This window comes from Sapajus apella, unplaced genomic scaffold, assembly GCF_009761245.1.
Source record: "Sapajus apella isolate SASKATOON/1434 unplaced genomic scaffold, GSC_monkey_1.0 scaffold29, whole genome shotgun sequence".
Lineage (NCBI taxonomy): Eukaryota > Metazoa > Chordata > Mammalia > Primates > Cebidae > Sapajus > Sapajus apella.
The window spans coordinates 12,693,483-12,707,392 of record NW_022436969.1 but is presented as its reverse complement, the minus strand read 5'-3'; the positions used below and the strand labels follow the sequence as shown (position 1 = coordinate 12,707,392).

Genomic DNA, 13,910 nt, shown 5'->3' with positions numbered 1-13,910 from the left:
GTCAAAAGAAAGGGGCAATAGTCCCCATGCAAGTTTGAAACCCATCAGGGCAGAAATTACACCTTAATGCTACAAAACAATCTTCCTCGACTCCATGTTCTGCATCCTGGTGTGAGGGCGGGCTCCTAAGACCTCAGATAACCCTGCCCCCATGGCCATGCTGGGTTCAGTCCCCATGCTTGCATTTATGACTTGGAGTCTCGTGCCTGCAGCTTTTCCAGGCTGAGGGTGCAAGTTGCCAATGACTACCATTCTGGGATCTGGGATGATAGGAGCTCTATTCTCACAGCTTCAATGGGCAGTTTCCCTGTGGGGACTCTGTGTGGAAACTCCAATTCCACATTTTCCCTAGGCACTGCCCTAGTAGAAACTCTCTGTGGGGGCTCTGCCCTTGTGAAAGGTTTCTGTGTAGCCACTGAGGCTTTCTCATATATTCTCTGAAATCTAGGTAGAAGCTGCAAGACCTTCACTTTTATAATCTGTGAACAGCTAAGGCTTAGTGGTGGCCCAAGCAGTACCTGTGGCCATTTGAGCTGTGGCTGTAGCTGTAGTGGCCAGGATGCAGGGAACATATCCTGAAGAGGCACAGGACAGTGGCGCCTTGGGCCTGGTCCCCAGATCCATTCCATTCTCCTAAGCCTCTTGGCCTGTGATGGGGAGGGCTATCCTGAAGGCTTCTGAAATGCTTTTGAGGCCTCCTTCTCATAGTCTTGGCTGTTAGTACCTGTCTCCCTTTTAGTCATGCTAATCTCTGTAGCAAGTGGTTGCTCCACCGCACAGCCCACTTGTATTTCTTTTCTGAAAATGCTTTTTTCTTCTCTACCACACAGCCAGGTTGCTAATTTTCTAAATTTTTAGGTTCTTTTTCCCTTTTAATTATAAGTTCCAACTTTAAACTCACTGCTTTGCTACCATATCTGATTACAGGCTGTTAGAGGCAGCCATGTCATTTCTTGAATACTTTGCTACTTAGAAATTTTTTACAGCAGATACCCTAGGTCATTACTTTTAAGTTCAGCCTGCCACAGAGCCCTAGGGCATGAAAACACTGCAGCCAAGTTCTTTGCTAGGGTATAGTAAGGGTCGTCTTTGTTCCACTACTCAATAAGTTTCTCATTTCCGTATACACCTCTTCAGCCTGACCTTCACTGTGTGTATTTCCGTCTGTATTTTGGTCATAACCACTTAACCAGTCTCTAAGGAGTTCTAAAATTTCCACCTTCCTTTCTTCATTTGAACCCTCCAAACTCTTTCAATCCCTGTGTGTTACCCAGTTCCTAAACCTTTCCACATTTTCAGGTATCTTTATATCAATGCCCTGCTCCCAGTACCAATTTTCTCTATTAATTAGTCCATTTTTTATTGCTGTGAAGAAGTATCTGAGGCTGGGTAATTTATAAAGAAAGGAGGTTCATTGGGCTCTTGGTTCATGCTATGCAAGACGCATGGTACCAGCATCTGCTTGGCTTCTGGTGAAGCTTCAAGAAGCTTTTACTCATGGCAGAAGGCAAAGGGGAAGCAGGCATGTCACATTATAAGGGAGGGAGCAAGAGAGCTCGGGGAGGTGCCAGGCTCTTTTTAGCAGTTAAATCTGGTGGTAACTGATAGAGTGAGAACTCACTTATTCCTGCAAGGACAGCACTAAGACATTCATGAGGGATCTACTCCTATGACCCAAACACCTCTCACCAGGCCCCACCTCCAACACTGGGCATCAAATTTCCACATGGGATTTGGAGGACACCCACATCCAAATAGTATCAAGAGGCTTCTAAAGAAATTAAAAATAGAACAACCATATGACCCAGCATTCCTTCTGCTGGATATACAGCCAAAGGAAAGGAAATCACAACCTTCTAAAGATATCTGTATTTCCATGTTCATTGCAACAGTAGTCACAATAGCCAAGATATGGAAACAACCTGAGTGTCCATCAATGGTCAAATGAATTTTTAAAGACTGTGACATGCACACACACACACACACACACACACACACACACACACACCACACAATGTCACATTATTCAGCCTTAAAACTGACATCCTGTTCTTTGCCATGAATGAACCTGGAGGACATTATGTTAACTAAAATCAGCCAGACACAGAAAGAAATATATTACAATTTCACTTGCATGTGGAATTAAAAAAAAAATGTCTGGAGATAGAGAATAAAGCAGTAGTTACCAGGGATGTGGTCAGGGGCAGGAAAACGATGCAAAATAGCAGATATGTAGGAAGGGCAAGTCTAGAGACCTAATGTACAAGAACTATGGTTAGTAACATTATATTGCATTTAAGATTTTTGCTAAATGAATAGATTTTAGCTGCTTTTGCTACAGAAAAAAAGGTTACTATGTGAAATGATGGATATTTTAATTTGCTTCACTCTAGTAACTATTTTTTATTATCTATATGTATCTCATATAATGTTGTATATTTTAAATGTATACAATACAATTTATAGGAAGGACTTTTTACTACAAAAGATGTAATATCCTTCTTAAAATATGTAAATGTAATGAAGTACATTAATAGGATTTCTAGTGTTGATTTGTTCTTATATCTTTGGGTCAAGACGTATTATTGGCTTACACATTGTTGAATTTGGTTGCTAATTTATACAGTTGTTAGAAGTTTTCATCTATGCTTGTGAGTGAGGTTGACAAGCAACTTTCCTTTTTTCTTAGTGTCTGTACATGAAGGGAAATATTTTTGATATTGAAATTATTCTGTACTCAAAAATTACATGTAGAGTCTTTTCTACACCTTGGAATAATATTTATATAAGTTGGAATTATTCAGGTTTTCCCTTTCATAATGTCCATGACTTTCGGAGTTACGTATTTTCAAAAAATAAAATATATAGATGTTCATTTCATCTAAGTTTTCAATTTGATTGTTATAAAATGTTTACAAAATTTTCCTTTAATGTTATTAGTGTGTTTATGTATGAGTTCTCTTCCTTTTATTGCTTAATAATGTTCATTTGTTCTCTCTCTGCCTCTTCTCTTTCTTTCTTGCTCTCTCAAGACAAGCCAGAGATTTGTCAATTTTATTAGTGTTTGTTGGGGAACTGACTATTATCTTTAGAAATTTTATTTATTCTATGCTTATTTTCTGTTAATCTAATGATCATAAAATACAAATGTACACACAAGACATTTACATCTTAACTTGCATTTTTGTCTTCTTTTTGGTGTACTTTGAGGAGTAGCTTCTAAAAATTAGATTCAGTTAATTGTATCAGTCATTTTGGAGGTTTTTGTCGTTGTTACCTAGGTAAGAAATCTTTGCTTACTGTAAGATTGAATTATTCCCTCCTAGGTGTTCTTTTAAAAGTTCTGGGTTTTAGCTTTTGTGTTTAGGTATATGATTTATTTTGAGTTAATTTTTGTATATGTAGTTAGATAGCATCAATGTTTATTTTTTCTATATGGATCACTATTTGTTGAAAAGACTATTATTTCCTAATTCCCAAAAAGCATTGATAACTTTATAATAAATCAATTGACTGTATATGTCTGGGTTTATTTCTGGTTTCACTATAGTGCTCTATTGATTTATATATTTATTTTAGAAACACTGTACAGTCTTGATTACAGCAATTTTAAATTTATCATTAAAAGTGGTGTCCAATACATTTGACCAATAAACATATTTTAAAAAGCTCAACATCACTGATCATTAGAGAAACGCAAATAAAACCACAATGAGATCCCATCTCACACCAGTCAGAATGGCAATTATTAAAAAGTTAAGAAACAACAGATGCTGGTGAGGCTGTGGAGAAACAGGAATGCTTTTACACTGTTGGTGGGAGTATAAATTAGTTCAATCATTGTGTAAGATAGTGTGGCAATTCCTCAAAGACCTAGAGGCAAAAATACCATTCCACCCAGCAGTGCCATTACTAGATACATACGAAAAGGAATATAATGCATTCTATTATAAAGACACATACATGCCTATGTTCGTTGCAGCACTATTCATGACAGCAAAGACATGGAATCAACCTAAATGCTCATCCACTAGACTGGATAAAGAAAATGTGGTAAATATACAATATAAAATACTATGCAGCCATAAAAAGGAATGAGATCATGTCCTTTCCAGGGACATGGATGGAGCTGGAGACTATTATCGTTAGCAAACTAGTGCAGGAATAGAAAACCAACTACCATATGTTTTTACTTATAAATGGGAGCCAAATGATAAAAACACATGGATACCTGGTCTAGGGGAACAACACACACTGGAGCCTGTCAGAGGGTGCAGGTTAGGAGGATGCAGAGGATCAGGAAAAATAGCTAGTGGGTGCTAGAATTAATACCTGAATGATGGGATAATCTGTGTGGCAAACCAGTGTGGATACACATTTACCTACATAACAAACCTGCACATCCTGCTCATGTACCCCTGAACGTAAAATAAAAGTTGGAAATAGAAAAAAAAATAAAATAAAAGTGGGGTCAAATTTTATTTCTCCTTTCTAAAATTTACTTTGCTATTTTATATCCTTTGCATTTCAGTTTAAATTTTAAAATTAATTTGTTGATCTCTATGAAAAACTTGACATTTTTAGAATTGCACTGAGTCTCTAGATCAGCTTGAAAAAAATTGAATCTTTCAATTTATGTATCTATTCTCTACATCTTGTAGAACTAGTTAATTTTTAGAAGTGTTATTATGTCTTTTGATGGGTTTATCCCTTTATCATTATGACACATACCTTTTTCCTAATTTCTGATAATATTCCCTGTCCTAAATTTTTCCATATCTGATATTAATACAGCATTCTTCTAATAATTACCATTTTCATGACATTTTTCCTATACTTTCCACTTGTTTTTGTTGTGATATTTGTGTCTATAATAGTAGTATCTTTGTTCCCCTATTTGTAGTGTATTCTTTTAACTCTGGCAATTTTTCAGATATTTTTTCCTTTATCACAGTTGTTTGTTAATTTGTTTTCTTCACTTTAATTATCATATATGTCAATTCGTGTTTACTTTTTTTTTTTTTTTTTGCTTAGGGTTTGTTCAGATATATGGAATTTAAGTTTGAGTTTTCATCAAATTTGAAATTTTTGGCAATTATTTTTTAAAATACACTTTCTGTCTAATTTAGATCACCAATTAAACAGATTTTGGACTGCTTGATATTGTCTCACACATTTTCATTTTCTTAAGGCCTTCCTTTAAAAAAAACTGTATTTAGCTCAATGCTTTAATTTGGATAATTTCTATTATTATGTCTTTAAGTTAACCAGTCATTTATTCAGCCCGATCTAAACTTCAGCTAAGTCAATTTTGTGGATTTTTCACCTCAGATAATTGGTTGTGTTTTTAGCTCTGGGAATTCTTTTTAAAAATATATGTCTTTCCTTCATTTCCTTGTTATGTTTATTCCTTTAAAACATTACAGATATTTAATATTAGTTTCAAGTTCCTGGGTTTTGCTATGTTTGCTTCCAGGCTTCCTACAGGCTACTCAGGCCTTGCTAGAGAGTCCTTGTTTATGCCTTACCAGTTGATCATGCAGACTAAGTTTCCTGTAATGAAGTGGATACCATTTTATCTAGCAAGGCATATACATGGGTATAAGCATTAGCAATTTATCACTAAGTGGAAAGGACATAAAAGACAATTGACTGAGTCAGGTATAGAAGGTACAAATAAGTTGTGAGTGGGTAACTCAGACTCCTTTATCACCAACTTCTGCTACATTGCCTCCTCTCTCAATCCATCTGGGAAGTACTTTATGATCAGTTGGCTAAAGAAAAAAAAACTCAAAGCCTAGTTACAGAGAGGTAGGTCTGCAAGAAATGCTGATGCCAACTGAAAGAGGATGACTAGAGCATTCTAGCCCCACTCAGAGGTGATCATAAAGGAAAACAGTGAAGTAAATCTTTCCCTGTGGGCAAAATTTGGTTGCTTAGTTTGAAGCAAGTTGCCAAAAATATACTGTTGACCCTTAAGCAACAAACATTTAAGTGTGCAAGTCCACTTACACAAGGATTTTCTTCTCTGCCACCAGAGACAGCAAGAATAATCCTTTTCCTCCTCTTCAGCTTATTGAATGTGAAGATGATGAGGATAAAGACCTTCATGATGGTTCACTTCCACTTAGTAAATAGTAAATATATTTTATCTTCCTTATGATTTTCTTAATAACACTTTCTTTTCTGTAGCTTACTTTATTGTCACGTCATGATATATGATACAGGTAACATGCAAAATATGTGTTAATCGATTGTTTATGTTAATGGTAAGGCTTCCCATCAACAGTAAGCCATTAATAGTTAAGTTTTGGGAAAGTCAAATGTCATACATGGATTTTCGACTTCATTAGTGTCTCTGCCCTTAACTCCTGCATTGTTAAAGGGTCAACTGTGTATCTACAACAGTTTGAGGGCAGTTGCTAAGTCTGGTTTAATGGTTGGAGGCTTAGAAGAAACAGCATCGTAAAGTGGATAAAAAGGAAGTCGGGGGAGAGGCATGTAGCTGGATTGCTTGGAGGTGGCACAGACTGTGAAGATAAATATGTCTCATGTGAATACCATAAAAGGGTATCTTACTAAGGAGGGGGCTGGTAATATTAGAAGGCCAAAATGAAGCACTCAGAGGATGTCAGTTAGCCTCTTTCATCAGCCACCCTGGTGCTTACTCAATGGGCCTGTGGACATAGTAGCCAAGGTGGCAGCAATGAAGGCTATGCCTGAAGTCTACAACATGGCATCCCTTTGTTGTCTGATTTGGCTGCTGTGACTGCTGAGTGTCCAATCTGCCAAAATAGATGCTAACATTGAGCCCCTAAGATGGCACCATTGCTTGTGGGATCAGCCAGCTACCTGTGGGTGACTGATTACATTGACCTTTTGCATTATGAAGGAGGCAGACTCAGACTCATCCTCACTGGGACGAACAAGTATTCTGCATATGAATTTGCCTTCCCTGCCTGCACCGTGGTACCACCCATGTACTCACAGAATGTCCCGCCTGCAATCTTGGTGGTGCTTCACAGCGTGTTGCTAATCATCAAGGAATTTATATCACAGAAAGAAAGTGACTTGGTCATAGTTTAGTTTAATGGTGACATCTTTTTCTTTCTAAATGGTTTATAAAATAATAGTCTGAAAATTATCACATATATTCTATGAATATGATAAATCATCTTTACAGGTTTGAAATGACATGTTACATTAATTAAAAACTTGCCTTCCTATAATCGCTGTTACGTTGACCTATTTCTGAGATCTGGCAATATTGATTCAGAATAAATGTGGAAACTAAGGCTCAAAGAGGTTAAGAAATTAGCTCTCATGTCACCCAGCTGGATAGTGGCAGAGACAGGTCTAGAACTGATTTCCTTGTCATACAATAGTGAAATGTATTACCACCTTAAATTGCCTGGGTAAACAAACATAAGGAAAAACATCAGATTTCAGAGTTAGAAAGAACATCTTTTTGTCACTTACTTGGGTTATCTCCTTAAACAATTCATTTAACCACTCTGGAGTTAGTCTCAATTTCCTTGTATTCATTATTAAGCAAATAGTGCCTCCATTCACTATAAATGAAATTTGTCTGGCATATAGATGGGTATACAGTAAGTAGTTACCAGCCGAGCAAAGAATGCAAAAATTTTAAACCTTTCATTTTGATACTATTATCAACTATAACAGAGTATTTTCTAAGGAATCAGTGAGTTCCTGACAGTAGATGCCTTGCAACTTGCTGTCCGGCACTAGAAAACACCTCAAGCGAATCCCGAGTTTTAGATTGTTTTATGTGTGTTGCTCAGTTCAGGAAGGAGAGGAAACAACATCAGTTTTATATTTTTACAACTCTGAACATGTTTTTTTATGTGAGAAAGAATTTTTTCTATAATTGATACTGGACCATGCTTTGCTACCTAAAGAGTAATTTAACCACTTCTTGGGAAACTAAATTCAGGTCTTCTCTGTTAGTTCTTTTTTTGGATGTAGACATATTTCAAATAGATGGTGATGTTAAAAGTATCAATTTGCTAGATATTCACTTCATTAAAACTGTACACTGGAGGCCTGAATGGTCTAGACTGCTAGTCATTTTATGCTGATCAAGCATGTTTGGTCTCCTGCCATTTCCCATGGTACTGCAGAGACGTATTCTGTGGCTTTTAACAGCTGTAGATGAAAACAAAAATACAAAACCGTCAGTACACAAGCTCTGGTCATAAAAACCACAGAAACAAAAGAACTATTATTTAGTAGGAGTATTCAACATATCAAGTGGGAAAAAAGCTCTCCGTAATATGAAATTAACCCATTTTTGAAGCTCTAATCTTTAAAGCAGGCAACAGCTCCTTAACTACTGTGCTGTAGGTTAAACACTTTTATAATGATTGAAACAACTGTAAGCACATCTGAGTTTTGCTACTTTTCTACTCTTTATCTAAATGTGTGATGTAACCTTCAAATGTGTCTTTTTTTTTTAAACCATTTTTTGCAAGGTATAAAATAAGTACAAATATATATAATTAAGCTAAAAGCCATATAGTATAAATTAATTAAAAATTATTTTAAAGTATTTTAGTGAATTAGTAAATATAAAATTGATAAAATTCTATTGACAAATCAAAATTCTTTAATAATATTTTGTTCATGTTTATTTAATGTCATATTTTACATAAAAATGAGGAAATCATTCTCAGGAGTTAGCTTTGCTGCTAACCAGAAACCATCTAATGTTTGGCTGCCTGTAATGAATAGTGTGCTTCTACGATTTTATCAACTGAAAAAGATTTAGAATTAAGGTGGAGATTTGATTCTAGTTCTGGGATAATAAGGACACTTGGACAAATTATAATCTGCTTCAACCTAGTTTTCCTTTTTTAAAACATGAAAGAATGAGTGTTGAGGACCCATTTAGCTCTAAAAGTTAAGATCGTTGATAAAAATGGATTTGATAGCTATTATGATCAGTCCAGGAAAACTTATTTTTAGGTGCCTATCTGTATCCCTTTTTAGCTTGTAAATTTTACAAATGCGAGATTGCAACGTGTTTATCTTAGTACATCAATGACAAATATGATGTCCAGTATATATCCAGTGCTCCATAATTGCAGAATAAATAAAATGTCATTGCATCAAAGTTAAAAACCAGCAAATAGTGTTCTATTGTGACTTGCTAAAACAAAAATAGAAAAAAAAAAAACATACACCCCCTTGCCACCACACACACACCTCTTGAACCTCGTTAGAGGACTTACAGGATAACATGAGAAGTTTCACATGGCAATTGTTACGTGAAATCTTAAACACTGTGACATTATAAATGGTGCAAACATTCAATTAAAACTATAAAACCCAAACTTAAAAGATCATGTGTAATTTATCTGATGAAACAGTGTCTTCTAGCTTGATGCAGATTCTTCTTAAATTACTAATGAGCTAGACCTTTAAAACCACTTGGCAAGATAGTTTTATTGGCTCGCTAATCAGGCTGCACAGTTTTACAACACACTCTTATGTAAAACTGAAAGACTCAACAACTTTTCAGATATTTGAAAAACAAAACTCAGCATTTGCCCATTTCATTGATTCTCTTCTTATCCTTTCTGTTTCGAGATCATTTTCTTTCATTTAAGGTATGTAGATAACACTGGAAATAACACTAATCTAATTTTTTCTTATAGAAAAGCTTTCATTTGGGCCTTTTGAGTTTCTTTAGCCACTTTTCTTAATGCTTCACTGCTAGTGAATATACATAATGTCTCCCTGTTCTGTGGAAAGTCGAAACATCAAACTATTTGGCAGGACCAATTCAGAATTTCGTATTGCTGTCTTTCCAGGCCCCAATTCTTGTTATCAGAGAGCCTGTGGTGAAGTTTTGCTGGGTACAGGGACATCAAGTGGTCTTGTCCCAGGGCCTGTGTCTGCAGTGGCAGATGGAGAGTGCCTGCCCTTGGGCCCCAGGGCAGCATGTCCTGTCCCCAGCAGTAACTGGTTCAGGTGGGCTGGTTGTTGGGCTTCCAGGTGTCCTGCTTCGGTGCCAGCAGTGGTGGCAGTGGGCAGGTTCTCAAGGCCTTGGGCAGTAGGTGTGGTATGGGTGACAGCAGTAGCACAGAATGAACAAACCCTTGGCTCACAAGCTATCCACACTGGTGCTGGTGTTGGCTGTGATGGGCTGAGAGCCCGTCCCCAGGTCCCTGATAGGAGTGCTCAGGTGACACCAATGGTGGACTCAACTGAGCACTGAGTAGCTCCCAGGTCCCCAGATGGGACAGCATGCTCTGGCCCTGGAGGTGCTAAGCCAGCCCGCCGGACCTGACCTAAGGGCCCTCAGTGGTGCCTGCAGGGGCTGTGGTAGGCAGGAGCAGGGTGATCCCTAGGACCCAGGTGAAGTAGGGCTGTTTTCAGTGGCAGTAGTCCTATGCAGGTGGCTGGGGAGCTCACACTTTGCTCAGGCTTTGGCCCTGGCTGCTGTAGCAGCTCCTGTGGATAGGGGAATTTGTCTTCAGGGCATGTGAAAATGTATAGCTTCTTCACTGCTGGGGGCAGTAGGGTCAGCGGAGTCTTTGGAATGCTTCACCACGCTTCAGCCCTGGCAGCAACAGCCCCAGCCAGTCACAGCAGGGGCTGCAGGCAGGGAATATTGATGTGTGGAGGATGTGTGGGGGCAGGGCTGTTAGGGCCCCAGGGCAGGATGCCCTTTGGTGGGAACTGAACTCTCTGCATGGTACTGTGCTGTTGTAGGGATGATGATGTATCTCCAGTGTCAGCGTCCCCTGTCCCCTCTGGAGCAATGCCATCCTGCGGCCTCCAGGCGGCGCCCTCTGTTAAGTCTGCAGGTGGATGGAGGAGCTTTCCTGTGGCTGGGATTGCAGGAGCCTGTGGTGAGAATGTGCACTGCTGGGATCACACATTGAGGAGCACCCCTAGGCTCCCAAAGGATCCAGCCCAGCAGGCTGCCTCAATTCCTTCCTCCTTGCTGTGTTTCTTGCCACTTCTCTGTTGATCCAGTGTTCTTTCAATGATCTATTCAAAGTGTGATTATCTACTCACTATGTTGGTTCTTGTTTGTGGAGGTGGCAGTTCCAGATGCCTCTAGTCAAGCATCTTGAAGCTCTTCCTCTTTTTGTATAGTTTTGGCTTTTAAAGTATTTATCCCACATATTAGAAATGTAAGATTAATCAGTAAGCATGGGAAGAGGGAACAAAAACTGAAAGCAATGTGAAACAAAGGAACCTGCTATGTTCCAAATAAATAAAAAGAAAGAGGGAGAGAAAAGAAGAGAAGAGTGGTTGCAAATAAGCTTGTGTGGCTCCTTGGAGGGTAACAGAGTTTGCTATAGTGGTTCCTCCTGGCCCTGTCAATACTGGGGTCAGGCCCAGCCAGGATGGTGCCTAAAAGCCCAGCCTTGCCGGAGTAGGAACAGGAGGGGATGGGGTAAGGACTGGTCAACTTTGTGACCCAGAGTCTACTACGGCACTGGGGAACCAGTTTTAGGAGAGGCACCAGCTTTGACTCTTGGAGCCACATGGTGGAAGTGATAGACAAATGTTAGATATTAACAAGACTTCTACAAAAAGAGGCCCAAGCTCAACACGAGAATTCACAGAAGAACAAAAGAAAACCACGGGCAATGTTGCCACATGCTTGGAATTGTGAAGTGCAGTTTTATGCTCCACACAGTCTCAAAAGGAACTGAAACTGGAGGACCTGAAGAAACTAGAACCAATACTAAAAGAATATTTTTTACATATAATAAAGAATTTCCATTTGATGTTCAGCCTGTTCTGTTAAAAAGAACTTTAGTACCTGGTGAAAAACAGCATTTGGAATTTGAAGAAGATGAAGAACAGGTTAGTGGTGGAGCAGGATCTCCCGATTCTTTTCCTGCTGGAGTTCCTGGCACTTTATTGCTTGTGTTAGTCTATTTTCATGGTGCTGATCAAGACATACCTGAGACTGGGCAATTTACAAAAGAAAGAGGTTTAATTGGACTTACAGTTCCACATGGCTGAGGAAGCCTCACAATGATGTGGAAGGCAAGGAGAAGCAAGACCCATCTTACACAGATGGTAGAAGGCAAAGAGAGAATAACAAAGACACAAAAGGAAAAGCCCCTGATAAAACCACCAGATCTCGTGAGACTTATTCACTAACACGAGAACAGTATGGGGGAAACCACCGCCATGATTCAATCGTCTCCCACCAGGTCCCTCCCATAACACGTGGGAATTATGGGAGTACAATTCAAGATGAGATTTGTGTGGCGACACAGAGCAAACCATATCACTATTTTATTACCAAAGTTGCTATCAGACCCAAGAGTGGTGTTTCTCACTACAACAACTAAGAAAACTGGTCTAAAATATGCTAAGAAGCACATATCAATACTTTATTACCAAAGTTGTCCTCAGAATCAGGAGCAGTGTTATCCATTATTAGAACTGAGAAAATTGGTCTGAAATATGCTATATTACAGTTAGTATAAAGGAGCTGAATGACACAGATTTAAGTAATGTGCAAGATACTTCTGTGGCTTTAAGAAGATACATATGTTCATTTTAATGAACATTGAGCTGCAGAATTATTTTTAAAAATTAACCAAAGGTGCAGCTCTCTCCTTTAAATTCAAAGACTACAAGCCTACAAAAATGTTTACCAGCACCAAGTGTTCTGCCTTCATGGAGATGGATGTAATTAAACCTGGGCCACTTGCAATAGAACTATACAAGAAACCTACTGACTTTTAAAAATGAAATTGCAATTACAGACCAAGAAACCTCTTGATCTTCATTTATTAATACATCAAACTTTGCAAAGGAATGATCCTGACATGAATAATTTGGAACTTTTGTGAATTTTATTACTCATTAGAAACCATCATAGCTCTGTGTATCACTTTCACTCTCAGTAGGCAGGAAGCGTGCCATACCCATGTCAGTAGACCGGAGTTTCCATACATCTTCTGAAATCTAGGTGGAGGCTCCCAAACCTCAATCTTGACTTTTGTGCACCCTCAAGCTCATCACCACATGGAAGTTGCCAAGGGTTAGGGCTTGCCACCTTTGAAACCATGGGCCAAGCTGTACCTTGGCTCCTTTTAGCAATGGTGGGAGCAGCTGGGACGCAGGGCACCAAGTCCCTATGCTGGACACAGAATGGGGAACCTGGACCCAGACCACAAAACCATTAGGCTTCTGGGTCTGTGATGAGAGGGGTAGCCATGAAGACCTGTGACATGCCCTGGAGACATTTTTCACATTGTCTTTGGCATTAACATTCAGCTCCTTGTTACTTATGCAAATTTCTGCAGCCAGATTGCATTTCTCCTCAGAAAATGGGTTTTTCTTTTCTACTGATCATCAGGCTGCAAATTTTCTGAACTTTTATGCTCTTTTGCCCTTTTAAAATGGAATGCTTTTAACAGCACCCAAGTCACCGTTTGAATGCTTTGCTGCTTAGAAATTTCTTCCACCAGATACCTTAAATCATCGCTCTCAAGTTCAAAGTTCCATAAATCTCTAGGGCAGGGGCAAAATGCCACCAGTCTCTTTGCTAAAACATAACAAGAATCACCTTTGCTCCAGTTCCCACCAAGTTCCTCATCTCCATCTAAGACCACCTCAGCCTGGACCTTATTATTTATATCACTATCAGCATTTTTATCAAAACCATTCAACAAGCCTCTTAGGAGGTTCCAAATTTTTCCACATTTTCCTGTCTTCTTCTGAGCCGTCTAAACTCTTCCAACCACTGCCTGATCGCCAATTTCAAAGTTGCTTCCACATTTTCAGGTATCTTTTTACCAATGTCCCACTCTGCTGGTATCAATTTACTGTATTAGACCATTTTCACACTGCTGACAGACAAGCCAAGACTGGGAAGAAAAAGAAGTTAAATTGGACCTACAGTT

At 38.7% G+C, this 13,910-nt stretch overlaps 1 pseudogene; it reads left to right on the top strand.

The window, feature by feature from the left end:
* The first annotated feature begins 9,754 nt into the window (after nucleotides 1-9,754).
* Nucleotides 9,755-12,788, top strand: LOC116561347 (annotated as a pseudogene).
* Nucleotides 12,789-13,910: the final 1,122 nt, after the last annotated feature.